The sequence below is a fragment of the Orcinus orca genome, chromosome 17 (genome assembly GCF_937001465.1).
Source record: "Orcinus orca chromosome 17, mOrcOrc1.1, whole genome shotgun sequence".
Classification (NCBI taxonomy): domain Eukaryota; kingdom Metazoa; phylum Chordata; class Mammalia; order Artiodactyla; family Delphinidae; genus Orcinus; species Orcinus orca.
The window spans coordinates 26901508-26927249 of NC_064575.1; the positions used below are offsets into that span (position 1 = coordinate 26901508).

Below are 25742 nucleotides of genomic sequence, written 5' to 3' on the forward strand. Positions count from 1 at the left end.
ACTTGTCAAAGAATTCAACCATGATTTGACTATGATCTAGTACTTGGGAAATGCTTGCTTGAAAATCTGATATTAAGAATGTGTAGGGAGCACATTAACTGTCCATGACTCTACATTCTCAAAAGAACACAGAATCCTGCAGAAATGCTTTCACCAAGGTAAAAATTAATGTTAGGTCCTTAATTTTTATAGAAGGACAATATAAAATATTTATTTGAAAATGATTCTGTATTTATTACAAGAGAATCATTACAAAGATATATGGAATAAAATCCTTTGAGATCTCAGCATTAGGGTAAAGTTAATCCTTCCTGGTGAATTTGTGTATTTCCTTGATCAGTCAATGAGAACAAAGGTACAGAGAGAAATGTAATCCCTTGTTAAAGAAACTGATGCCAGGTACCTGGTACATTGGTTTCTCTGCAACTTTTGAAGATATTTTGTTTTATCAAACAAAATCATGCTTTTTAAAAAATTGAAAAAGAATGAAATAGGATCAATAAACAAATATTTTATTGAATTTAAATTGAATTTTATTGAATTTATTGAATTTTAGTCTGATTTGAGAATCTTTACATACGACATGCTTTGATTTCATCTTAGTTAAATTTGACTCTTGAATAAAGAAATCCAAGTCTGAATTTTTGAATATCTTTTATGATCCATATTGTAAGTGTTTCCTGGAGAAGAGAACTGAAGCATGTGTTTCTTTGTACATTTTCACAGTCATGTTAACAAAGTTTCAGCTCTGAGATTATTCCGTCAAATTTTCCCCATTATGCATCCCCAACCTTGCTTGAATAGGTTGAAAAATAATTCTACATATTGCTGGATAACTGCAAATAGTCACATACTTTAGTGTACCAAAGGAGCATTTCTCTAACACAGAATAAATTTATTTCATAATAACAAATGAATGTCTTTATAATCATTATTTAAATTGTACATGGCTTGTAGTATATGAGTAAGGAAATTGTGTAAGTTTTAATAGTCTATCTACCTCCCTAATCTGTTTATCTACTTAAATGTTATACTTGTCAATTCATTGTCATAGCCACTGGATTTTGTGGTTGATGATGATAAAAATACATTATATATAACATTTAAATTAGCATATAATTATGAGGTATTATATTTCAGGACTCTAATTAATGTCCTTATCCTGAATAGAAGAGATTCTAGCTTTATTGGTAACTATACTCAATTCTAGGAACACCTCATCAAACAACAGAGCAGGTTGCTGGAACAAAATTAGGAGATGCATTTCTTTTTGACAAAATTATATCGACCAAATCTCTCCTCCTCTGCAAAAAGGAATGTAATCTTAATGGGGAATTTAGATTTAAATTTCCTATCTTTGTTTTCTCTTTGTAAACTTTCATTTAGTGTACTATAATATTTTGATAATGGCCTTTTCAATTAATTGTGCCTCCAGTAAATGTCTGAAGAATGTTTTTTGATTTATTCTTATAAGCTTTAAAACATGTTATATCTTTGGTTGTACAAATAACAAAAAATTACAGACTGTAAGAAAAATAAGTATCAAGTTTAAATATTACATTTTGTTTGGAATTTATACATTTTTTTTTTAATCTCCTGGGCTTTGAATACAGTTGATTTAGGGACTACTAATAGAACATTCTGTTTAAGTTTTTGTTTTTATTTAAAAAAAAATTAGTTACCAATTCTTCTTGAAAACAAGCAAAAAATGATGTGTGTCAAATTTTAATGAAATCTTTTTATAGTTATGTGACAATAGAGAAAAGCCCTATGTTTGATTTTCTGTAATTTGTATAGACAAATGCATCTGAAATTGGCACTCATGCAAGAACATGTGACTACTTATAATGAATGGTGAGCTACTTTCCTGTGATGTGAAGCTTAACTGGAATGTTTGTCTATTTATAAGTTTGTAGTTTGAAATATTCATATTCTGCCCAGTGGCCTACTAGTAGTTTATTATACTTTTATTTGGAAAGCCTGTGTTTGATCCTTGTTATTCTTTTCTCTGGAGTTTTAGATGAATAAAATAACAAATAATTTACTACCAGAAGCCAAACAGACAAGGGCTGTGATCTTTTCAGATCTTAACATGTTTGACCTCTCTCCACACTGAGGAGGGAGATATCCATAAGGGAAAAAAGAAATCTGGGGAATACAGACATACAGATATCACATTCATAATTGACTATTCCCTAAAATCATTTTTTTTTTTACCAAATGTCTACTAGCACATTAGCTAGTACCAAAGATTTCTATTAATTAAATAAAGTAAAAATCAAGGAATTAATGTATTACTATGTCCTATCCCCTCCCCACATACACACTCTGAATATGTATAGGAAGATAAAAGAGGTCCAAGTTCTGAGATGATAGAAAAAAGGGAGTAGAGAATATCAGAGGAAATTAAGAATATAAAACAGAATAATTATATAAAAACAACATATTGTTTCAATGAGACCAAAAATACAGATAATACAGATCTATACATGCCACAAATTAGATTTAATTATTTCCTATTATTTCCTATAATCATTTTTTAACCAAACGTCTATTCACACATTTGTTAGTACAAAAAATGTTCATGAGCAAATACTGATTATTTAAGTGTCCAAATCTGGAGAAAGAGGCTTAGAGTGTATGTTGTCACATCATTTGTCAGCATAGAATTATTTTATTATACTTATCTGGCTTGTGAAAACTCTTCATCTCATTTCTAGAAAAATTTTGTTTTCAAATGTAAGCTTTATGTTAATAGAAATAAATAACTTAATAAATTTCATAGAAATTAAAAGTCCTTCTTATTGACAGGAGCTGGTTAATAATAACCAACAAATCTCATACTTCCATGTCTTGAATGTTATAATCCTTAAACAAACAACAAATGAATAACCCTTACCTCAAAGAAAAAAAAAGTACAGTTTAATTAAATTAATATTGATACTTAAAATCCAGATCATCTCTAAGCCACATGTTTTAAAAATTACAAGTAAACAAAGATTAAAAAATCAACAGGAGAATCATACCTATAGCTATACAACTATATCACTGTACATAAAGGAGCTACTTCATAACTCTGAATTTAAGATCTTGTGAACAGACAATAAAATGTCCATTTTTTACTCATACATCTTCAAGATTTTTCTCTTTAGGCAAAACTATTTTTCCAATGAAACCATATTGTCTTCTGTTGCCAGTCTGGGTCATAGGATAAATCAATCTCTTGATTTTTAAACACAGATGAAGATAGCTCTTTCTGGTTTTCTCTCTCTTTTTAAACATGTTACTTCCTCCGGTATACAGTTTTGTTAACCTCAGCAAGACTGTTTTCTGGAATTTTCAGGCAACATTTAATTTCACCAAAGAAACATATTGTAAAGTCTGCAATATTTTTCTAGTGTACTTTTTGTCACATGTCTTTTAGGACTCTTCTGTGTGACCCAAATCTGTCCAGTGTTTGCACTTGTCTTACATTTCTCATGTATTTTGGGGGGAGATTTTCCAGGCCCCCCAACCAATGCTCTTGGTCTCACAATTTCCCTTCCTCCCTCCTTCTCTCCTCTGTCCTTGCTTCCTCTCGTCCTTTCTTTCTATTCATTCCCCTCCCAATCCCTCTTTCTCCTCTGTATTCTCCTCCCCTCCTGCCCTCCACGCACTAACACTTTCTCAATTTCTTAGCTGTAGTGATGGCACTTTATCATTAAAGTTACTTTTCCCATTGCTAGAAAAGTAATGAAAGCTCTTCTGTTCCATTTTTTTAGTCCAGTGTCCCTGAGCAGAGTCATTTAGAATCTCAGTTTCAATTATGTAGATTTTAAGACAGTACATATGACAAGCAACTAAAATATAGTAAGCAGTTATTAAATGGCACATATTTTCCCTTTATGATGTTTCTCACTTGTATTTTGTTTTGTTTTGCGTAAATTCCCCTTCTTTTTTGTTCCCTTCAGGCTCCCTGTATGCTTATATTATATTAATACATAAGAGTGTTTTAAAATTAACTTAATATTTTAAACCTTTAGCACCTTTTCAGAGGCACATTCCTGGCTCTAGGATTACCACATTTTCATCTTTAACTCTTCAAATCTAAAGAGATATCATGGATAAATTCATAGCTTCTAAATTTAAAAACTGATATATTTTATCCTCTTTAGAATGCATGATTGTCACATCAGTAATCAATGAATAACAACAAATGGTGCAGAACACTGAACATGTCACGTGCTGCTCTTTTTCCTCTCTGTGCCTAAAGTGTATTTATCAGGAAGCTCATCAGGGCTTTCTTGTGTACACACTGTCACTTTTGCTGGAGGTCACTTTATCACAGAACTACACTCAATCTGTTTAATGCAAAATAAATACATTCAAAGTAAGAATATTAATTGACACATTAATTTGTTTTAAATTAATTTTCCTAGCATATTTTATTAATTTTATATGGAAATAGTTATGAGTGTACATAAATCATAAGAAATTTTGATACGTATTTTTCTATACTTCTGATTTTTTTGGATTCCACAAAATATGTGAAGAATAAAATATATATTAAAAATTAAATTACACAGAAATTTTGATAGTTCTTTCTTCCTTATTTTACTCATGCCATATACACTGCTACTGTTTATTTTCATATCTTCTAATCACTTTCTTTGATAATATGTACAAATTATTTGATGAGTTTTGGTATTTGCAGTTCCTCCAATAGAAGTACTGGAAAAAGTAAAGGAAACCATTCAAACTTGAAAGAGACACATAAGTGAAGTATGTTCATAGGCAGGGATTGGAAATACAATGGAAAAAATAATAAAATTAATCAAAAATTAAAATCAGCTAATTATGAAAAAATTATCAAGCAAAACAGAAGAAAATGATTTGAGGGCATTGGATGTAAAAGTGTGCATTGAATCCATGATATTGTAGCACATAATTTCTAAGTGTATATTCATATGCAAAATATATGTATGCATATATGATTCATGTATTTCAATATTTTCTAATGGAAAAACATTGAGATTATGTAGCATAGATTTCAAAGTAGATTTTTCCTTAATCATCATTATTTGTCTGTCTTATTGTAAATTTAGTATACTTTTTAGTATACTTTTCAGTTATGAATCTTCCATAGCTTACTTCAGAATGGATATAAAAGGGCCAGTTCACAATTGCAACTTTGCTTTAAAGTCTCTATCATTAACTCCTGAGGATGTGACCAGGAAGTTCATGATCATATTTTCTGTACAGATCTTTGCTAAAGAAAAAGTTAACCCCTTCATCTCTGCTTTTGAGGAAATTTCATTTCCTTCTCCATGTGTTTTATGGAATCAAAAAAGTGTACGAAAATATGTGTGCTACTAACTTGGGAATAATATAGGCAAATCAATTCCCACAAATTTATTTTAGATCTACTTAATTAATTAGAATATCATGCATTTATTAATTGGCATCAGTAGCAGTATTTGAGAATATTTAGTATCTTTCATGTATTTTTTGGAAATACTTTATTCTAGCTCTAAAACCAGATAAAAATGTAGTTCAATTCCACCTCTAATACTAACAATGGAATGCTTGACAAATTACTTAAATCCTCTGACTTTATTTTCCTAATCTGTAAAATGAGTATAATAGAATCAATGTCATACAGCAGTAACAAGAACTAAATGGGAGGCTATGCTCAGTAAATACTAGTTCCCTTGGTCTAATTTTGTTTACTCTTGGTTTTAATATGGTGATGCAACTTAAAAGATAAAAATGGCACACTGGAAATAAAATAAATGGAATATTTTGAGCACCTTACTGTCATTACATAAGTAATGGGAAAAGGCAGGGAGGATATTGATGTCTCCCTTTTTCTTCAGCAGAATTGCATTTAACATGAAGGGTAGTCATTTTATTGAATAATAAAAGCCTGACAATCACTGTGATTGGCTGACAGCCATTACTGCAGTGTAATTCTAAACAGCTTGTTTTTCAAAGTTCTTCTTGCATAACTCTTTAAGACCCAGGCACTGCCCAAGCTAGTTGAAGGGTTCAAAACTCATTTTTAAAGTAGAGTTTCTCAATACTGCTGTAAAAAAATGCATTAAACAGTATTTTCTTATTAAGTGATTAGAATCAGATATTTTTTGACATGGGAGGAAAATTTTGGAAAATTTAGCAAACAAAGGGTTTTATTGTAGGGAAGAATTAATTCATGACTCAGAGAAGAAAAAGACCACATTTGGAGAGTTTTTTTTTTTTTTTTAAAGAAGCCCAATGTATTTTACAAATGAAAAGCACAATATTTGATCTATACTATCCAGCTTAAAATCCTGTCATTTCTGAATGGAACTCAGCAAGCTTTCCAAAATTACCAGATCCACTTTGATGCATTCATCTTTCTCAGTCAGTATTTCTAATCAGCAAATCTCACCTTAAAGTATGTATAATAAGTGGGTATAGAGTTGGCAATTCACCAAAATAAATATTTAATGATATTTTAATGGTTATTTTAAAACTTTTATTTAAATTGGGATTAATACTTTATGTGGTCAATGAATGCTGAACCAGAGTGCTTGAGAAATATCTTTGCTGTTGAAGCTCTCTATAGTGGATGTGTACTTAATTTTCAGAATTGTCCAGGCTAGATCATGTCTGGTAGAGGCATTTTATCTTAAATGTCAACATTGGAAACATTGAGATAAAGATCAGGGGCAGAAATCTGTGAACTGCAGAACTGTGTCAATTGCTCATTCTCAAACATAGCGATGCTAATTAATTCCACACAACCCAGATTCAAAGCAGCACAGGGAAACCGTCCTGATATTAGTATTGCACAAAAATGAAGAAAAATAGATGTGTTCAAGCTCCCAGAAAACTGATTCTTTAACAGGAAGCAATAGAAGAATCCCACTGCATCCAGCGATGGAATCTTTGTTCAAGCGATAGGCATCCTAACCAGATGCTAGGTGGAGTAATCCTTCTCTCACCCTCACCTTCACAATCCACAGCTCAGCCACCTGGGCTCTCGCGGGCTGCGCCGCCGCCTCACTCCCGGTGCACGTCTCCCCCTCTCGACCGCCAAGTGCTCACTCTCTCCCAGGGAGCACTTACACAATGGACTCACTTGTTTCCCTGGCACCTCTCCTTTGACTTCCAGCCCCAGCCCACAACTTGGGGAACAGTCTGGCAGGAGCCTCTTGCCATGGATCAGGGACCTTCCAGAGGAGCTTGGAAGCACGCGCGCACACGCAGACAAAACAAACAATGCCTGGTCCAAGAATGAATAAATTAACGAACCCCCCCACCCCCGCCCATCGCTTTGAAACCTGAAGAAAGAAACCCCGGACCAGGTTGCCTAAATGAGAGATTTTGTTTTGTCTTTCAAACTGCGAACATTCCTGTCTGACGACTGCAAAAGAGATGCTGTGGGTTCTGTTGGCAATAAAGATTGACGGTGGCTTTGCCCGTGACAACGCCCCCCGTAGCGCGCTGAGCCAGGTTCCCTGAGAACCGCGAGGGGGAAGCGCAGATCTAGGGGGAGGGAATGGCAGAGGCCAAGGCAGTTTAGGAGGGATGAGAAATTGGAAATCAGGGGGGGAAAAAATGACTGAGTTCAGTAGGGCTTTAATAGTGAAACTTCGGGAGAGAAAGGGATGGGATCTCTCCCCAGGTAACTACGCTGAGATGAAAAATAGATGAATACACAAGGAAGTGGCAAGCAACAACAAGTTTGAGGTGAGCAGCAAGTTGTTCACTTCCTCCCAGGCGTTTGATCAGCATCCCCCGAGCTGCCCCCAGAACACGCGCTCCCCATCGGAGGCGGCGACCGCGGCAGCAGCCTCAGCAGCAGCAGCAGCAACAGCAGCAGTACCAGCGGCAGCTGCGCGCCTCCAGCCCAGCCCCGCTCGGCTCCCCCTCTCGCCGGCGCCCTGCCTGTCTTGCGTGTGCGTGTGCGTGTGCTCAGCCACAGCGTGAGGGGCACCTGCTCGTCTGGGCTCACAGCGGAGGAAGCCTCGCCGGGAGCTGCAGCTGCTGCCGCCCTTGGTGCTGCCGCTCGCAGGCGCCGGGCTCCCCGCCGCCGCCGCCGCCGCCTGGTCTGCTGGAGTTGGGCTCCGTGGGGCTTCCCCTCTCGCAGCCTCGGTCCTTCCCGGCTGCCTGCAAGTCAGCCTGGCTGCGAGTCACGTGTCAGTGCCTGAGGCAGAGACTGAGAGAAAAAAACGCGCTTCATTCCTTCTTCCACCGCCATACTGTATTTTATCCTAAATCTCATTTTTATTCCAACATTTTACTCCCTCTCGGTGAGTACCTTCTCAGTGGCATTCTTGTCCTATTCTTTTTTTTGGTCCCCCTTTTTTTTTCTTCTTCTTTTTTTTTTCCCACTTCTTTGATTACTGTTTATATTTGGGAAAGCTGGAGGAGCATGGTTTTGAGCCTTTTCCTGAATCCAAGTTTTTCTAGCATGCGATGGTTCTGTAGACAAGGCGCTGTGTCTGGGAGTCCGCGGCGACTGTGCCCGCTGGGAGCGACTCCCAAGTCCAGCAAGATATGCAACTGGTTTGAAGGAAAAAGCGATGTATGGTGCCTATTTTTTTTTCCTTTGTAAAAATAAAAAGCATGTTTCTAACTCTTTTTTTTGGCATACTCTTTTTCTGATAAGATTTTTGTATAGGTGGGATTTTACGGCAGTGTTTACAAGTTTGTGGTTTTGCAATACTGGTACAAACCACTGAGCAAAGACATGCATTTTCTATTTTTGTGCCCTTTTTGGAAGCCGGGGAGAACAAATTCGTTTTTTTCCCTCCTGTTTTTGATACCCATTGATAACATGAAACTTTTCTTGCAGCTGGTTACTGGGATTATTTTTAAGCGAATACTTTTTTCCTCCTTTAAATTAACTATGACTTTTGAACATCTGACTTTTTTAAAAAACCGAGATAATTTTATGAAAGATATCCTGATATCTATATCTATATTATCCTTTCTTCCTCCCCCTCCCCTCCCCGTAAATCAATTTTCAAATGATGGCAGTGGAAGGTTTTTTCTGGAAAAAAAAAAAAAAATGAAGTGCGGTTTGGTTTCCTTGTCAACGGAGGATGAAGTGAACAGCTGAGCAGCTCGCAGAGAGCAGGTACTTGGTCCCCTTGGAGGCGTTTCCCGGGTTTGCAATGGCAACACTGGTCCTGGCAAAGAAATCTCTGTGTGTGTATGTGCGTGTGTGTTTTGTGTGTTTGTGCGCGTGTGTGCGCGCTCGCGGCTCCGGGCAGTGTCCGAGCCCGGGGTGGGGAAAGCCGTGCAGGGAGCTAGGGGAAGCCAAAGTCAGTCCCCGGCTTCGGGCTGGTTTTTGGATGTGCGCAAAATACCGTCCCTCCCTCGGCTGCGCCCAGGTCGTCTCCGCAGCGGGCGGCGTCGTGCGCCCCGGGCGTCGCCAGCCGGGGACGCGGCAGCCGGCGGGCCCTGTAAGTTTTCCGAGGGCCACTTGCAGAGCAGGAGGGTCGAGGGTCGAGGATGCGGCTCGGGCCGGCCGGGGCGGCCCCTACGTGCGCGCGGGAGACTGGGGGAGAGAAGCGGCAGGGGCGGCATCTTCCGAAGGGGCTGGCTTCTAGCCACGGGGCCCGGGAGCTGGAGACCTTTCCAGATCCCTGAGGATGGCAGCGGCCCCCGCAAGCTCAACTCCCGCGCCTCCTGTTTGCATCGAGTAAACAACGCAGTAGGTCTTTCCCAGCCTGTTTTGCCGGTTCCGAAGGGTTTGGCTTTTTAGCGGTGCTGTCTTTGGACTTTTTCTTTCCCTGTTGTGTTGCTTTGGTTTTAACTGCCTGGAGCCTTCCAGGGTGGGGGGAGATAGTTACTTTCTGTGATGGTCAGTTGGGTTTAATGTTGAGGACGAAACTGTTAGTTTGCGTGAATGAGACTACACCCATAAGGTTGAGTGTTAAAGGGACAATGTGTTTTCCCTCTTTTTAACTACTTCATGGTGGTGACAAAGGTTTTTTTTTTTCCCCCTGAGAACCGGCCACAGGACAGGACTAGGGGTTGGTGATGGTGGTAATAGATTTCGGTGTGTTGATAGCATTGCACAGTACTCAGTGCTGAATGTATTCTATAGAGTTTATGGTATTTTATGATTGTCCTGTGATGTTTCCAGTGTAATCTGGTACTACTTTTTGGAGATGTACCACAGTTGGTAATAAAAAGCCTCTTCTGTATTTAACACAGTGACAGAATCTGCTGGAAAACTTGTTGGCCAAATAAATTTTGTGTTGTCTAGAGGCCATTATTTAAATGATTTGATTCTGAAGCTTTGTATAATTTGGATTCTGTTAAAATAAATATAAGGCAAGTGAAATAACTTTTACTTCTCAGATTAAGTTTTCTTGTAGGTTATAAAACTAGGCATAAAAACTAAATCCAATATACAAAAGGGCCCATAACAAACATGTTAATAACATACACTATGGATTTTCAAGCAAATATTTAAGTCTGCAAGCTCAGTTGGTGGAATGAAGTTTTATGCCTGTATTTCTTTACTCTTTGTGGTGAAAGAGGAGTGCAAGTGATCATTTATCTGCAGAAGATTAAAATTTATTGCAATATTTAGAAAGCTATATATTTCTAAATTCACAATGCACTCTCTCATTTCAGAGGTCTTCGGAAGTAGCAGTGTGAGTTACTTTTGTACCCAGGGTAGCTTTTCTCTGTTTAGAAAGTCCTGTTGCATGTATACACCAGACTTGATATCCTGAAGGGCATAGTTCAAAGATTTGACACAAATATTATGTAACGCAGCTGTAAATTTTGATTTTATTGCTGTGGTGAGCACTCTACTAAAATGCAGTTTTTCATATGATTTAAACGGCCAGCAAAAACATTTAAAAAGCCCCTTGCAACATTCTGTGTTTTTTAAATCATTTTTATCATAATAATGTATGTAAGTAGATATGCTCATTTATTTAAAAATGCAAGACAATGCATGTGTATAATATTTCTTTGTAGGGTGTATGCACTGTAAGTCATTTAGTTCTTTTAGAAGAGAGAGACCGTGAGTGAGAAAGAAAAACTTGAGTAATAATACCAGAATTTTCATTAAGAGGAGCACTTGCTTCCCTAAGATGGAGGTAATTGTGTCTTAAGATTGGTGTCTTAAGAATGTAGATGGTACTGTGTGATGTTTCCAAATGAGATTAAAACCATAATGGGGTGGAAGAAGATGTTCATAGGATTTCAAGTGGGAATAGATATTTAGTTGTGCAAGTATTCTGTAAATAAAGATCATGTTAAGAACCTTTAGTCATAGTAGGTTTTCATGGAATATTGATTGTCCATTATATTACATACTTATGTTAAATTTCTATTACATTGAAATTTTGAAATTTCCTCCTCCATGAATTATATTGGGAATTCCACAACTCTTTAAAAAACTGGTCACCTGGTCTGTGAGTGTTTTGGTTTAAATCTTTGAATGTGGTATCCTAGAGTTAGCACCGCCTACTGTTTTCTCATGGAAAAATAATATTGTTCTTAAATTCAGTAAGCAACCCACCCTGATTCTGATGAACTTAATCATGCAAACTACTTTTTACTGCTTACTGAGAGGAAATAAAAAGTGTTTCGCTGGGAGAGAGGGTTTGGGGTGAAGGTAGAGGATGAGGGAAAGAAGACACATAAGATTAAATTGGCTTCTGGACCACTAACTGACCTTAAATATTTTATTATCTGAATGCAACAAAGAAATAGTCACAAATTTTAAACAACCTGCTGAATTTGCTAGAACTTTTCTAGGGGATGCCAAAATTTGGACATTTTGAAAAATCCTGTATTACTGAATTAACTTTACATTTTTTGTCCCAGTCTTGAACATTGTAGAGAAAAAAAAACCCTACCTGGGGTTCTGTCTTGAGTGTGTGGTCTGTCCAAGAATTTTTAAATGGAGAAATTTTAATCATTAAAAGTAAACATTTAATTATTTCTTATTTTTATCCTTACATGATTATAAGCAAGCAAGTAGCACACTGATTTTTTTCTTAGTGTGTATCAAGCAGCCACACTGTGGTGGTGTTAGATATAAGGGGGAAAAGTTTCAAACACATATTTATAAAGGCACTCAATTACAAAAGATATGTTGCCTTTTTAAAAAAAGATAGTTTATTTTCTCTAATTTTTATGAAAGGCTAGTGGTTAAAAGAGCTACCAAATTTGTGCAGAACAATGATGCTATCAGAATGTGAAAATAATGGAATAGAAAAAGAATGCACATACATTTGATATACAAAAAAATTATATTTTCCTAGTTAGAAAAATCGCATGCTATATGAATAATTGTTTCTTAACTAAAACAGTCATTTTTTTAAAGCAGCTAGCAAGAAGTGTGTGGAAAAGCTCCTATATCTGTTACATTCTTGAAAGCATTTGACTAAAGCAAATGCTTTGCTTACTGTTTACAGATATTGTAAGCACTAATTATACAGTGCATCAAATCGAATAAAACTCTACACTGGAAGCAGAAGAGAAGTGAAATGGGTATTTAGAATTGTTTCCATGCTAAAAAGGAAATTGAAAATATTTTACTTACAATTTAATTAATTTATTCTCTCTGACTTTTCAAAATTTTATTTTTAAATGATGATTAGCTGTGACTTTAAAAAATACAGCTATTTTCTTCACTTCTTTTATCATATTGCCATTAAGAAAATTCTATTTTGTGTATGAAAAACTGAGGTAATGTTGAAATGTATTCTTCAAGTTGTTTATGGAGCTCCGAAAGAAATTAAAAATTAATCTAAAAAATTCCTTACTGGTCTGAAGTTGTTGTTATTATTTTCTAATTGTTTCATTATTATTATCATTTGCTACTTCTAGTGACATGCATAAATACCTTTAAAATCCTATTTTCATAATTCGGTGTGACGTTTTAATAAACTTCGGTAATTGACAGTGGCAACAAACTTTCACATTAGTGACAATGAGGGCAATTACTTTTACTACATCATGACTTTGAGAACAATAATTATTAAATAAAATTTAAGTAATAGTTTGATTATTGAATGTACCAGAAAGTAATTACATATTTAGCAAGTCTTACATAAATGTCTGTCATCACTCCTCTTTTTATTATTAAGTCTTGACATGTAGAATACATATTATAACCCAGCTATTGCCAACTTTTAGTAGTTCTGCTTTTTCCTGTAGCTTTTTAGATTTTCAAGAAAATATTGGGGAATTTTTTTGTTGTTTTGTTAGACTCTTGTTAAATAGCAAACTTACATTGTGGAAAATTGATTTTGTGCTTTTCTAATTCTCCCATAAAATTAAAGGTTTTTAATTTATGTATGATGCAGTTATTCTGGGACTGCATTCTGGAAAATATAGAGGTGTTGATTTCCTTTTTCTTTCCATTCCTAGGCATAGAGAGGGCAGTGGGAGAACTTCAGTTAGTGTTTAGGATAAATGTCTTCTGGACTGTCCTTGGAGACTCCGCAGCTGGGGTCAGGACTGCAAGATTTATTTCTTGGGCCGTGTATAAATCTAAATGGAGAGGAGAATTTTAGCGGAGATCATAGGAACGTTATCCTGCTTTTCTGAAAGATGCAATGGAATGCCTCAATATGCACCTTCATATTAAAGAAAAACTAGAGATTTTACTTGCATCAATATGTTTCATAAAATTACATATGACTCATCCATCTATCTATATATTTTTTTCTTGCTCAGAATAATGTAGTTGAATATTTTGTTTAAACTTCAGCGGTGGAAATTAATTGCGTTTGTACCTAATCCATGTATTTAGAGAAAATATTTATACACATTTTGGTAGCCATATGCTAAATTATAACTGGAGCAACATATTTTTGAGTCAGTTTGGAAATTGTTAACAGGCTGGAGTAGGGAAAGGCTACTTTTTCATTAAATCAAGAAGAGAGGGAAAGAAAAGTAAGACTACATTTATTGATGTGTCAGATACATGCACTTCGATGTGTCCTTCCCCTCCATGAGTGATACCATCATTTTTATATTTTTGGGGAAACTGAAACTTGGAGAGATATGTAATTTGCTCAAGGCTCCATAGGTAGTAGAGGGACAAATGATAGGAATGTCTGAATTGACACCATGTGTCTCTCCCTCTGTACAGGGATGCTCCATTTGTAGAGATGAAATGTTGTTTGTTTCCTTTTACCTAGCATAAAACAACTGCTATATATGTATTCTTGGTACATTATTTAAAATGACTGTATTTTGGTAAGTTTTTACTACTGAGTGCTGTGGCCAGAAATAACAGAAAATGGCACCATTTACACAGAGACTCTTTACTGGTGCTGAAAGGGCCTTCAAGTGACCATGCCATCACACAGCTCTCCAGGACCGTAGGATTTTCTGAACAGACCCAATACGTGGACATTTGTGAGAAGCCACTCATGCTCTGTGGTCAGGACAGAATAGATGGTTCTGTGTCTATGGTGGCTTTGATGAGGTTGTGGGAAAAGCACTGCATAAATATTTAGTACAAAATGCAGTCTCTACTCTTGAAGCTTTTGCAGTGTGATGTGGAAAGTTATTCTTTTGTAAAGGAAAACTGAACAGCCAATTCTTCATAACACAGTAAATCTATAAATATGGGTGTCTCTTCTGTCTACCAACATCTCACTATCAATATCTTCTCCACCTCAGAATTTCACTGTTACACATATTTGTATGTGACATTTTTCAAGCTCATTTTATCTGTTTGTTAAAAACATAAAACACATATAACTGCAAGATGTTATTTTAGGATGCTGTTTTTAATTGCCTCTTCAGATGTGTGAAAAAGGATTTTATTATTAGTTTCCTTGGAACTTAAAAATAATATTTTTCAGTAAAGAATAGGAAATATAAACTATAGTAGAGGCAGTGTGAATGAACGTGATGCAATGAATTTCAAAGATGATGGTCAATCTGCAAGTCCATAAAATCAGTGAATTTGGAGGCCAAGGTGAAGGGACTATCAAATGCTGCTTTTGAGTTTTGGAATCTGGATATCTTGAAAACCAGGAGTATAAAACAAAACAGGAGAAAATAAAAATATCTAGAAGAGGGCCTGGTTTGGTTGGGGGTGGGAGAATGGTTCAGTTTTGGACATATCACTAACATGAAGTTCTAATATTAACCTGGATAAAATGTCCAATATGCAATTGAAATTCAGATCTAGAGCTGGAAAGCACACTGAAAACTAGAGAAAGATGTTACAAAATTACCTACATTAAAACTTTAGGAGGCAGACATTTGGGAAACACCTGCATTTTTCTGAGTGGATGTAAAGGGATCTGGTTAAAGGCAGAGAAAGAGAAAAAGGAGGATAGCCACTGAAGCTTGGGAGGAGTGTGTGTGTGTGTGTGTGTGTGTGTGTGTGTGTGTGTGTGTGTAGAGAGAAGAGTGTTGTTCAGCAAGGCTGATGTTGTATAGGCTTGAAGGAAGATGAGATCTGAGAAAAAGGTCCTTGAATCTGTGATTAAAATCTATTAATTTTAAGAAGAAACTAAATGAATGAGACATATTAGACTTAAATAAGTGAAAAAACATTCCATGATTCTGGATATGGTGTGACAGCATCATAAAGAGATCAGTTCTCAAGATTGTATGTGTCACATTCTTATGTGGGGGGTGTGTGTGTGTGTGTACATGCATTTGAGCATGTAACATGACTAAATAGGACGACCAGTAAGAAGATTTTCTGGAACTAGGTAAATTGATTTTAAATTAAATATAGAAGAAATAGAAAAAGCAAGAATAGCTAGGGTAACTCAGAAAAAGAAGGGCAAAGGGGGCTAAGCTATCAGATATTAAAATATACTGTACATATTTTAAAAATAGATTTACTAACTCTGTCTCCTTACTTCCAAGCAATGTTTCTTCAGCAGCAATGAGCACATCTAGTGCACAAATTATGGTTTCTAAATACCATTTCCCACTCAAGGGGACCAAACTTTCTGGAGAATTTGCTGATTTTAAGTCCGGGCAGAAAAAGTATAAGATGAGCCTGGGATCTCTCATTGTGCCAGGAAGTGAGGAAATGACCCCAGACAAATAAGGTTGTATAAACCTTATTTGTAAACTGTAACTGTAAATAGGAACTAGCTTGAAGAGCCTCCCAGTTGCCAAATTCAGATAAATTTGAATATCAGTGGTTGTTGGTTCCCAATGTCAGGTGAAATTAGAAACTGGCCCCTGTACAGGGAGGGCAAAGAGAGACTGTAGAAAGAGGCAGACTACTCCAACTTGGTAGGTGGCAGTTTTAATAATCAGGACAACTTATGTACAAGGCTTTTCTTAGGTGGCTGCAAGGCAAATCGATTTCTGCATCCACGCACCAGGATCTTAAAAGTTTATTCAGATTTTCCCCACTCTCTGAAAGTGGAGCGTTGCCGTGAAACCTTTTGTAAGCCGAAGTGGTGTAAAGAGAAGAAGCAATTACCCTAGGACACATCTTGCTAATAGATGCACAAAATAAATCAGGATAAAGCACAGATGCTCACAAACACAATTAAAGGTACAGGGGCTTGCTGCTGAGATGCTGAGTGTAATTCCTGCAAAGGGAACTTGGCGGTGCCACTCTCAATGCTCTGGTGTGTGCTGTCTCTATGAGGCTCGATGCAAAATAATGAATGCTATTTTCGCTTCTTGATTTTATTCATAAAACGAAAATCCTCTTTGGATTTCTTTCAGTTAGTGAAAATGGGTACTAATGCAGGTCTTTAGTAAATGTGAAGTGGGGGAATCCCTGTATAGAAGCCTTGATGGGGTTCAGTCATGTAACCAGTCCAGATGTTCTTAACAACACATTGCTTTCTCAAGACTAAGTCCTGGAAGTGCCTAAATATGCATTCCAAGTGTTAGTGGAAGAGGGTCTGGAGACCCCTCCTCCCGTGGGCCTCGGTTGTTGGTAAGGACGCAAAGAAGAATTTGAGGTCTTAACTGTTGCAAGAGAGTTTATTGAAGATACGGAGAGAACAGAGAGAACACCTCAAGAGAGAGGCGGGCCAGGCCAAGAAAGGCAGTGGCCCGGGAGGGCTGGGGTATAGAGTTTTTAAGGCAAGGTTGTTGATTGACAGTTTTGATTGACAGCTGCAGGTTATATAACAAGAGGCTCTGCTGCGCATGTCCTTCCCATAATTCAATCTGTTATAATCAGATGTATGTATTCGTAGAATATTTATGAACATTTAATGAACCTAATGGCCGCCAAAGTTTATCTATGGACATGATAGCGTGAGGTGTGTACATGGGCCAGAGTGCGGAAGGTCCCTCCAGTCGGCCAGTGGGGGATCTTTCTGGTCCCCTGACTGTTTTGGCGTACTGATGGGGGCATGTTTGGGGCCGGGTTGGCAGATTGTTTGGCAGGATTAGGCGGCTATGGGGCGCACCACCTCTTGTTGCTCAGGGCTAGCTTCCTGCCTAACACAAGGACAGGAGAGGGGGTAGGAAGCCTCTGATTGTTTGGATCCTACTCTAGGGTCAACCAGTGGTCACATCCTCTCAGTGACTTCCTCCAACAAGAGTGACTGTAACAGACTGTAAAACATTGAATAAAGCCCATGAGTCCATCCTGATACTCTAAATAAAAAAAAAATATTAATAAATCGATTCTGAAAATAATATAAATTGAAATAAATGGTTGGCTTTCCTATTAGGAGGAACTCTTGTTTAGTTGATGAAGGACAGCTCTTCTTTACAAAATATGTAAGTGTAAGAAATGCTAGAATTAGCTGTTTGTAATTCACATTGAAATAAATGATTCAAGCAAGAATCATCAACAGGTGCTAAAACCATTAGTTACAAATATTTTGGGGAATAACGTGTTCTCCTTGTGCTCAAGGATTACTTTTTTTTTTTTTTTTCACTGCTGTGGCCTCTCCCGTTGCAGAGCACAGGCTCTGGACACGCAGGCTGAGCGGCCATGGCTCACAGGCCCAGCCGCTCCACAACATATGGGATCTTCCTGGACCGGGGCATGAACCTGTGTCCCCTGAATCGGCAGGTGGACTCTCAACCACTGCACCACCAGGGAAGCCCAAGGATTACTTCTTAATTGCATTTGGCATTTACCTTAAAGAGCTGAGTGATCGAACCCGGTGTCACTAATAGCCTGAGGTCATAAGCCTCTTGATGGATGCAGTATGAAGTCTTCAGAGCCATTTGTGAAATATTGTTGCCAGAATGTTTTAAGCTGAATCTAAAACCTATTTAGGCTTAACTTCTAATTTACAGAAAAATACAGGGAAAGTGGAAGCTGTTAAACTGAACCATGAGGAAATAATCATACAAATTCACAGGGCTTAGTATTTTTCATGAAGATACCAGACATGTGGCCTAGTCTCTTCAAAAGACATTATCACTGTGGGGAGACTTTTCTAGATTAAAAGAGACTAAAGACAACCAAATGCAGTGTTTGGAGCTTTATTTGATCTCAGTTTTTTTAAAAAGGCTATAAAAAAGATCAAATTTTGGTAGAATTGGGAAAATTTGCACATGGGCTAGGTTATAAGTGATATTAGGAGATGCATGCTGAATTAGTTAGGGATAAATGCCATGATGTTTGCAACCTAATTTCATATAAGTCATGGTAAAGTGTGTGTCTGTAAATCAAATCATTTGTTAATAATTTTTGAATCCAGGGAGTGATTATTCAGATTTTATTGTATTATTCTTTCAAATTATCTGTTTGAATATTTTCAGTAAAAGTGTTGAAAAGTCTGTTAGTTGTCATTGAGAAAAAATGTGCATATTAGGGTTAAATACAAGCAGAAATCCAGTTGTCCATGTTTAAGGTCACATGGGCTCTTTGAAGATATGAAGACAAGAAGTAAGTTCAGTTAAGTGTTAATTGTAGAAATGAAATATTATTCAAGGGAGTAATATTATTGGAGGAGGGATTATTTTTAAGCCATAATAAAGGATCTATGGATGTGTATTTACCTTTTTCAGGATGGAACTCCCTTAGCAAGAAGAGATAGAGGTATTGGGGGAGGAAAGTAATTTTCAGGAGCAAGTTTCAGAATGTTCTAAGAAGGTTGGTATGATCAGTAGTAGCACAAGAAGAGGCTGGTCACATCTTAGAAGAGGAAGGGAATTGTATCAGTTTGTTAGTTAACTAAATTCATTATTTATTCAGCCCTGTACTGGAGGATGGGGACTCAGTGGTAAGTAAGACTAGTTAAGGACCCTGCCTGCAGGGAGTTTGCCATCTAATGATTAGTTTTCTCAGGTAAACTCAAGGTGGTAGGTTGAGATTAACTAGCATAGGGATAGGAATTTAGCAGAGAATATGCAAGAGGTCTATACAAAGAGTCTACAGCCATAAGGAGGAAGTTGGCAAAATTAACCATTTGTTTTCACTAGCTGACACAATTGCATCACTCTCTCTAGCAATGCAACATGTAATTTGAATGGGTCAACAAACAATTGATTTTTCCTTGATTAGGAGATTAGCAAGGCACGCATAACGTAAAGCAAAGAGCTGGGCTTTCTAGGTGTAGTAGGTATTTTATTGCAGACTGACCATAAATCTGGGCTGGGGAAGGAGGCAAGGGCAGCTACAGAAGATGAATCGACTAAGAACAGAGAAGATTTGGGAGCCTGAAGGTCAAAATGAAAAGTAATAGTAAGTTCACTGTTTTTAATAGGATAAGAGAGGTGCAAGGATGGATGGTTTTGATCAGAGGAGAATATTGTATTTCGAGATTTTGAAAGTGGAGCACAGTCAAATGATGACACATTTCAGAGTTTGGGAAGGCATGCAGCTAACTGAGGCAGTTGCTGCTGATGTTGAGAAGTTGAAAGTGTTGTGAGGAGAAGCTGAGTGTTGAAGGGGTCACTTTTAACAGCTTTTAAAAGTTCATAAGGGGATGACAGGGAAAAAAGTGAAAAGGAAAACTTTGAAACGTGCTAAAAGTGTCAATGACATTCTTGGAAGTTTATGATCAACTGATGCCATAAAGGAATTTTTTTTCTTTTGTGACTGATGGGATTTTAGTGCTTTCTTTTGGAACATTATGAAAGCTGTATATATATATATATATATATATATATATATATATATATAAAAAATATATATACACATATATAGTATGTCTATATAGTATATATATATGTATATATATATATACATATATATGTATATATAGTATGTGTGTGTGTGTTTATCTTGTTTGTGTTTGATTAGAATTATTAGGTAATACAGAAATAAATTCTGCAATGATACTGCAACCCAAAGTTGAGTGTTATAAGAACATAACTGATCAAAACCAAAAATATAGAATACTGCAGTTCAGTACTTTCTAAATAGAGCAATAAATGACTCATATTTAAAAGAACATTATAGAGTATCTGTTATATATTTTGGAGTTCAGTTCAAACTCCTTTTTTAAAATCAGACGTCCAGTTGGCAGGTAGATAGACAGTAGCACTTGCTACTGCCAGTTCTGTTGCTGCACTGCTACTGCTTCATTCCATTTATAGATCATCCCTCCTGGATCAGACTGATTGCTAAGTGCTTAGTCATGTTGTGCCTCATCTTTGTAACACCCTGAAGGAATTTATTATTACCCTAGATGGTAATATCAGGAGGAAATTGAAGATCAAACAAGTGACTTGTCAAATGTCCCACTGCTGTCAAATGGCTGGGTAAAGACTTGAACCCAAGACTTTTTGGCTTCACAACTTGAGTTACACCACTGTGCCTTATTTAAAAGGTGGAGAAAAAGGGATACTTTGATGTGTACATCAATAGGTCAGTGACATTTGTGTAACAAAATAGACACACTCACAACAGCTCCCTATGTACAGAAGATTTAAAAACACACAATGCTTTCAGTTGGAACTGTGCTGCTATATATGTTCCAGTTCTTGTTTTCTCAGAGTCTTCCGTAGTGTTTCTGCTCTGGGCATAATTGGTGAGATTTTGAACACTTGTTTGTTCATTCAGCCAATATTTGTTGGGAATCTACCAAATCTAAGTCACTGCGTTTTAGAGATTTAAAGTTTAAAAACAAGACCAGACATTGGGCCTACCCTCATGAACTGACCGTCTACTTGGGGAAGGAAATGGTACATGTGAAAAGTGGCAATGCATGAAGTTATCAGAATTAAACAAAGTAACAGTGATTACTTATGGTTATTTAGGTCATTAAGACCCTTGAAAATTTTGGAATGCAATGCTTCTCCCTCTTCTCCAATGACTTGGCAAGATCCTCAGGTTGGGAGATTTGACAGTACTCTCTTGACATTGTTATCCAAAGTCAGGAACATATGGGAGCGTACAGGGGAAATGTGTAGCAGGAAAAGTGTTATAAAAGGGCCAAGGAAGAGGACAAAAGCAACACAAGATTTAGAGAGGGCTATCTGGAAAGAAAATTGGGAGATGACAGGAATGATAGATTTTTGAGGAGCAAAAGAGGCCAGCAGAAAATTAATATGTGTGTGACTTTGTATTCATGCACATTTTATGCCCTAAAATAGAGTCCAGTGTTTGGCAAAATGAATTTTATTTTGGAATATGTTGAGATTATTTAATATTTCAAATAAAAATATCTTATCAGAAACAAATATTATAAAAACTATAAAATGAGTTCAGAAATATCTATGCTTTTTGCTCTTCCATATAGACAATATAGTTTTAGTAATAATTTAGATTAGTGAACCAATAAAATATGAGAACATTTTGTTGTATTTAATTTCTGAAACCATACCATCATGTTTGCAGTCTTTTTATTTCAGAATCACTAGATCTTCCTTTCCTCTTCCAGACCTCTCTCCTGACATTGTTGCAGTTCTAGAAAGGAAAAATGAAGAAGAAAAAAGAAAGAGTAGGAGAGGGAGGAGGGGAGATAGAGGAAGAATGCATATAAACTTTCATTATAACTCTGTGTGTTATTACTGCCTACAGGTTGTACCTCTATATTTTTACGTATCCCTGATCAATATCAATTTTTACTTAAATCAAGTTACTCTGCTTTGTCTTCATCTATTATTTGCTTTACAAAAATGTCATCTTTACAAAAATGTCATCTCACCATACTGTGCTCCCCAAAGTACCACTGTGACATTTTGCTTTTTTATAATATTTGGTGAATTCTTAAATGTATCTTTTTTGTGTATACCATATGTTCAACTACTGTCACAAATTTCTTCACAAAGAAAGATTATGTGGGTATTTCCAAAATCATTTCCAAAAATAATTTACTCTTAAAACATAATTTTAGTAAGCAAAAAGAGTATTCACTATTATTAGGTTTAAAAAATAATGTATAATTGCTATTTAAATTCTTACTATGGACTAGGCAAAAAAAAAACATGCCTAAGTCTCTGAGGTTCCTTATTTCTGTTCCTATTTTATAGATAATAAACTGGGGAATGGAAAATCAATGAGATTAAGTTACTTGCCCAAAGTGACAGAGCTAGTAAGTAGCAGAGCCAAAACTTCAGCCCAGGTCAGTCTGATGAGAGGCTCTGAATTCTAACCCACTAGGTTACTGTCATCTCATAATATATGCTGTGTTACCTAGGATTTTATTATTTACAAATATGACCCTTTGTCTTAGTCTGTTAGGGTTGCTATAATTATACCATAGACCAGGTGACTTACAAAGAACAGAAACTTTTTCTCACAGTGCTATAGGCTGGGAAGTCCAAGATCAAGATACTGGCAGATTCAGTGTCTGATGAGTCTTTCTGGTTCATAGACAGCTGTTTTCATGTTTCATCCTCACTTGACAGAAGAGGTGAGGGAGGAGCTCTCTGGGGTCCCTTTTATATTGGCACTGATATCATTTATAAGGTCTCCACCCTGTGACATAATCACTTCCCAAAGGCCTCACATCCTAATACTCTCATATTGGGGGTTAGGGTTTCAACATACGAATTTTGAGGGGACATAAACATTCAGTCCATAACAGTCTTTCATCTGATGTTGATTTTTTTTTTTTTTTTGGCTGGCAAAACGTGTGTTGACCCCTTAGCATGTCTTCAAAGCCATTGACCTCAGATAATGTTCTCAATATACAGTTATTGAACAGTTGCTACCTTGGTTCAAGCCAGCTAAAGTAACAGCAGTTTATAAGTTTTACTTCCATCTCTCCCTTATAGCTCTTGTGTCTAGTGTCTCAGGGTAAGATAAACAGTTCAGGATGAGGAAGACCATATGGCTGGAAATCAACTGTATGAAGCCCTTTCCTGTTCAGGACTTAAGGACTGATCTGTTTAGGTTTGAATTGGAGAGGATTCTAAAAATATTATAACCTGAAAATATTGCACAATCCCCCTCCAACACATATGCAGGGTGTTTGGAAGAGAAACCCCTGCCGCTCTTTTACCTGGATGTTTTATCTTTTCAATATGCCTTGATTCCACTACAGCACATTATTTGAAGGAACAAGTAACCTAAATTCAATGTATCTTTGGTAGGGGATGTGGGGACTAGAAATAGCAGAGCTTTTCTAAAACACTAAGTTAGCAATAAAAAGAACAAAGAGAAATCCATAATTTCAAGGCATTTATCTTTGTGCATATGCCTTAAAAAGTGTGGTCTGAGAAGGAGAAAAATAGCAAATTACAAGTTTTAATCAATCCAGCAAATAAATGATGAGTATTATGTTAGTTTGCTAGGGCTGCCATAACAAGATTCTGCAGACTGGGGCTTAAACAACAGAAATTTATTTTCTCACAATTCCAGAAGCTAGAAGTCCAAGATCAAGGCGTCAGCAGGTTTGGTTGTTTTGGGACCTCTGTCCTTGACTTGCAGCCTTCTTGCTGTGTCCTCACATGACTTTTCCTCTATATGCTCACATCCTTGGTGTCTCGATCTCCAGTAATACTTGGTTAGAGCTGACCCATATGATCTCATACTACCTTAATTACCTCTCAAAGGCCCCATCTTTATATACGGTCACATGCCCAGGTACTGGGGGTTAGAACCTTAACATGCAGAATTTACGGACATGTGATTCAGTGCTTAACAAGTTTCAAGTATTCTAAGCACTGTGGGAAATACTAGGAAACTAGATCACAGTTCTGGATTTCAAGGAGTTTGCATCCATGACATTAGTGTGTGGATGATCTGGAGGTAATTCAAACCTTTCTCATGGCACCTAAAATTAGGAGACCTCATTTGAGTAGCTGGGGAAGTGTTTTTTACTCAGTCACTCAAAAACTACTCATTTTTGTGCTTTCCTGGTGGCGCAGTGGTTGAGAGTCCGCCTGCCGATGCAGGGGACACGGGTTCTTGCCCCGGTCCGGGAAGATCCCACATGCCGCGGAGCGGCTGAGCCCATGAGACATGGCGGCTGGGCCTGTGCGTCCGGAGCCTGTGATCCGGAACAGGAGAGGCCACAACAGTGAGAGGCCCGCGTACCGCAAAAAAAAAAAAAGACAAAAACAAACAAAAAAAAAGCTACTCATTTTAAGGGGCACTTTTCTTACTAGAAAGTTTAATTATTTCATCAAGACTATCTACATGCGACACTGGAAAAACAGTTCAGTGGGAGCATATGATTAAGGGTTTAATCAATGTTATAAACATTCAAATTAGAGGACAATATGAATTTAGGTTTTTAAGTGAGTAGTTGAAGTTATCATTTGATAGAATAACTGACTGATGCATTAGGAATAGGGAGCACAAGTTTGGAATTGTCTCTGTGGAGGTGATATGTAATAGTTGAAATGCAAATGCATGAATCTGAGAATAGGGAATAGTAGGCAGGGAAGAGCTTCTTGTATAGCATTTATGTCCAATGTTAGTGGGTGAAAGCAAGGCAAACCAGTGAGGAAGTTGGAAAGATTGTGTAGTTCTGTGGAAGCTGAGGGAGTAATTATTAAGGAAAATTGGTCTATCAAAAATAGAGTCTATCAAAGTAGAGTTCACAATTTGCTGTTTAAAAAGGTTATTAATACATTTAATTTGTTAAAGTATTATTAGGAGCAAAGATTTTAGCTGCAAAATCCTGTTAGCAACTGTCAAGTATAGATCAAATTCACCATTTTTCAGTCAACAATTTGAGTTTCCCTTATGTATGGTGGCAAACATATCCCATGACTCTGTCTAAGGAACACTGAAGTTGATTGGCTACACAAAGTTCTTTTCTGTAAAGTATTAAATTGTGAAATCAGTAATGAGAGTATTTGCATTAGAAAGTTGTCATTACTACAGGAACCAAAATCTTTTAAAGTTATTATCATTATTATTATTTTTACAAAATAGTAGTTTAAAAAAAGTCAGAATTTTCTATCTTTATATCTAGGTAAATCAGAATATACTAACAAATTTAGAAAAGTTATGAGTTATTATTTTCTCCTCAAAATGTAATTAGTACATCAATCAACCTTTTCAGACTTACTCTCTGAGCTGAAAGAGCTTAACTGTGCCTGGTAAATTTTTTAACTAGTCAGTTCTTTGCACTGTTGTACTTGTGATGGTTCTTAATACCTTCAGGAGGAGCATGGGCTTTCCAGAAGGAGGGTTCTCAGCTCCTCAGGAAGAGAGAACCTTGGAAGGGCCTTACAAGTGCAGGCACAAGGACCTGTGTGTAATTCCTGCCCTGGCCTTTGTGCTCAATCGCACTTTCTTTGAGCCTCAGTTTCCTCATCTGTAGAAGGTGGCATTAAATTCCTTTACCCTGGGCTTCCCTGGTGGCGCAGTGGTTGAGAGTCCGCTGCCGATGCAGGGGACACGGGTTCGTGCCCCGGTCCAGGAAGATCCCACGTGCCGCGGAAAGGCTGGGCCCGTGAGCCATGGCCACTGAGCCTGC

General features: G+C 37.0%; 1 protein-coding gene and 1 long non-coding RNA gene across 5 annotated transcripts in view; one reads left to right on the forward strand and one right to left on the reverse strand.

Moving 5' to 3' along the window:
* The window catches only part of LOC125961784 (uncharacterized), a 387293-nt gene that overhangs the window by 39776 nt on the left and 321775 nt on the right, over window positions 1–25742 (reverse strand). The window lies entirely within an intron of this gene.
* Window positions 7914–25742, forward strand: part of RALYL (RALY RNA binding protein like) — an 834129-nt gene continuing 816300 nt past the window's right edge. For 2 of the 4 annotated variants that reach the window (XM_049700753.1, XM_049700755.1), the window contains exons 1-2: window positions 8161–8276; window positions 9007–9106. The gene's annotated coding sequence lies outside the window, so the exon portion shown is untranslated. Of the gene's footprint in view, window positions 8277–9006; window positions 9107–25742 lie in introns of all 4 variants that reach the window. The other 2 variants (XM_004276159.3, XM_033439829.2) reach the window with 2 other exon arrangements.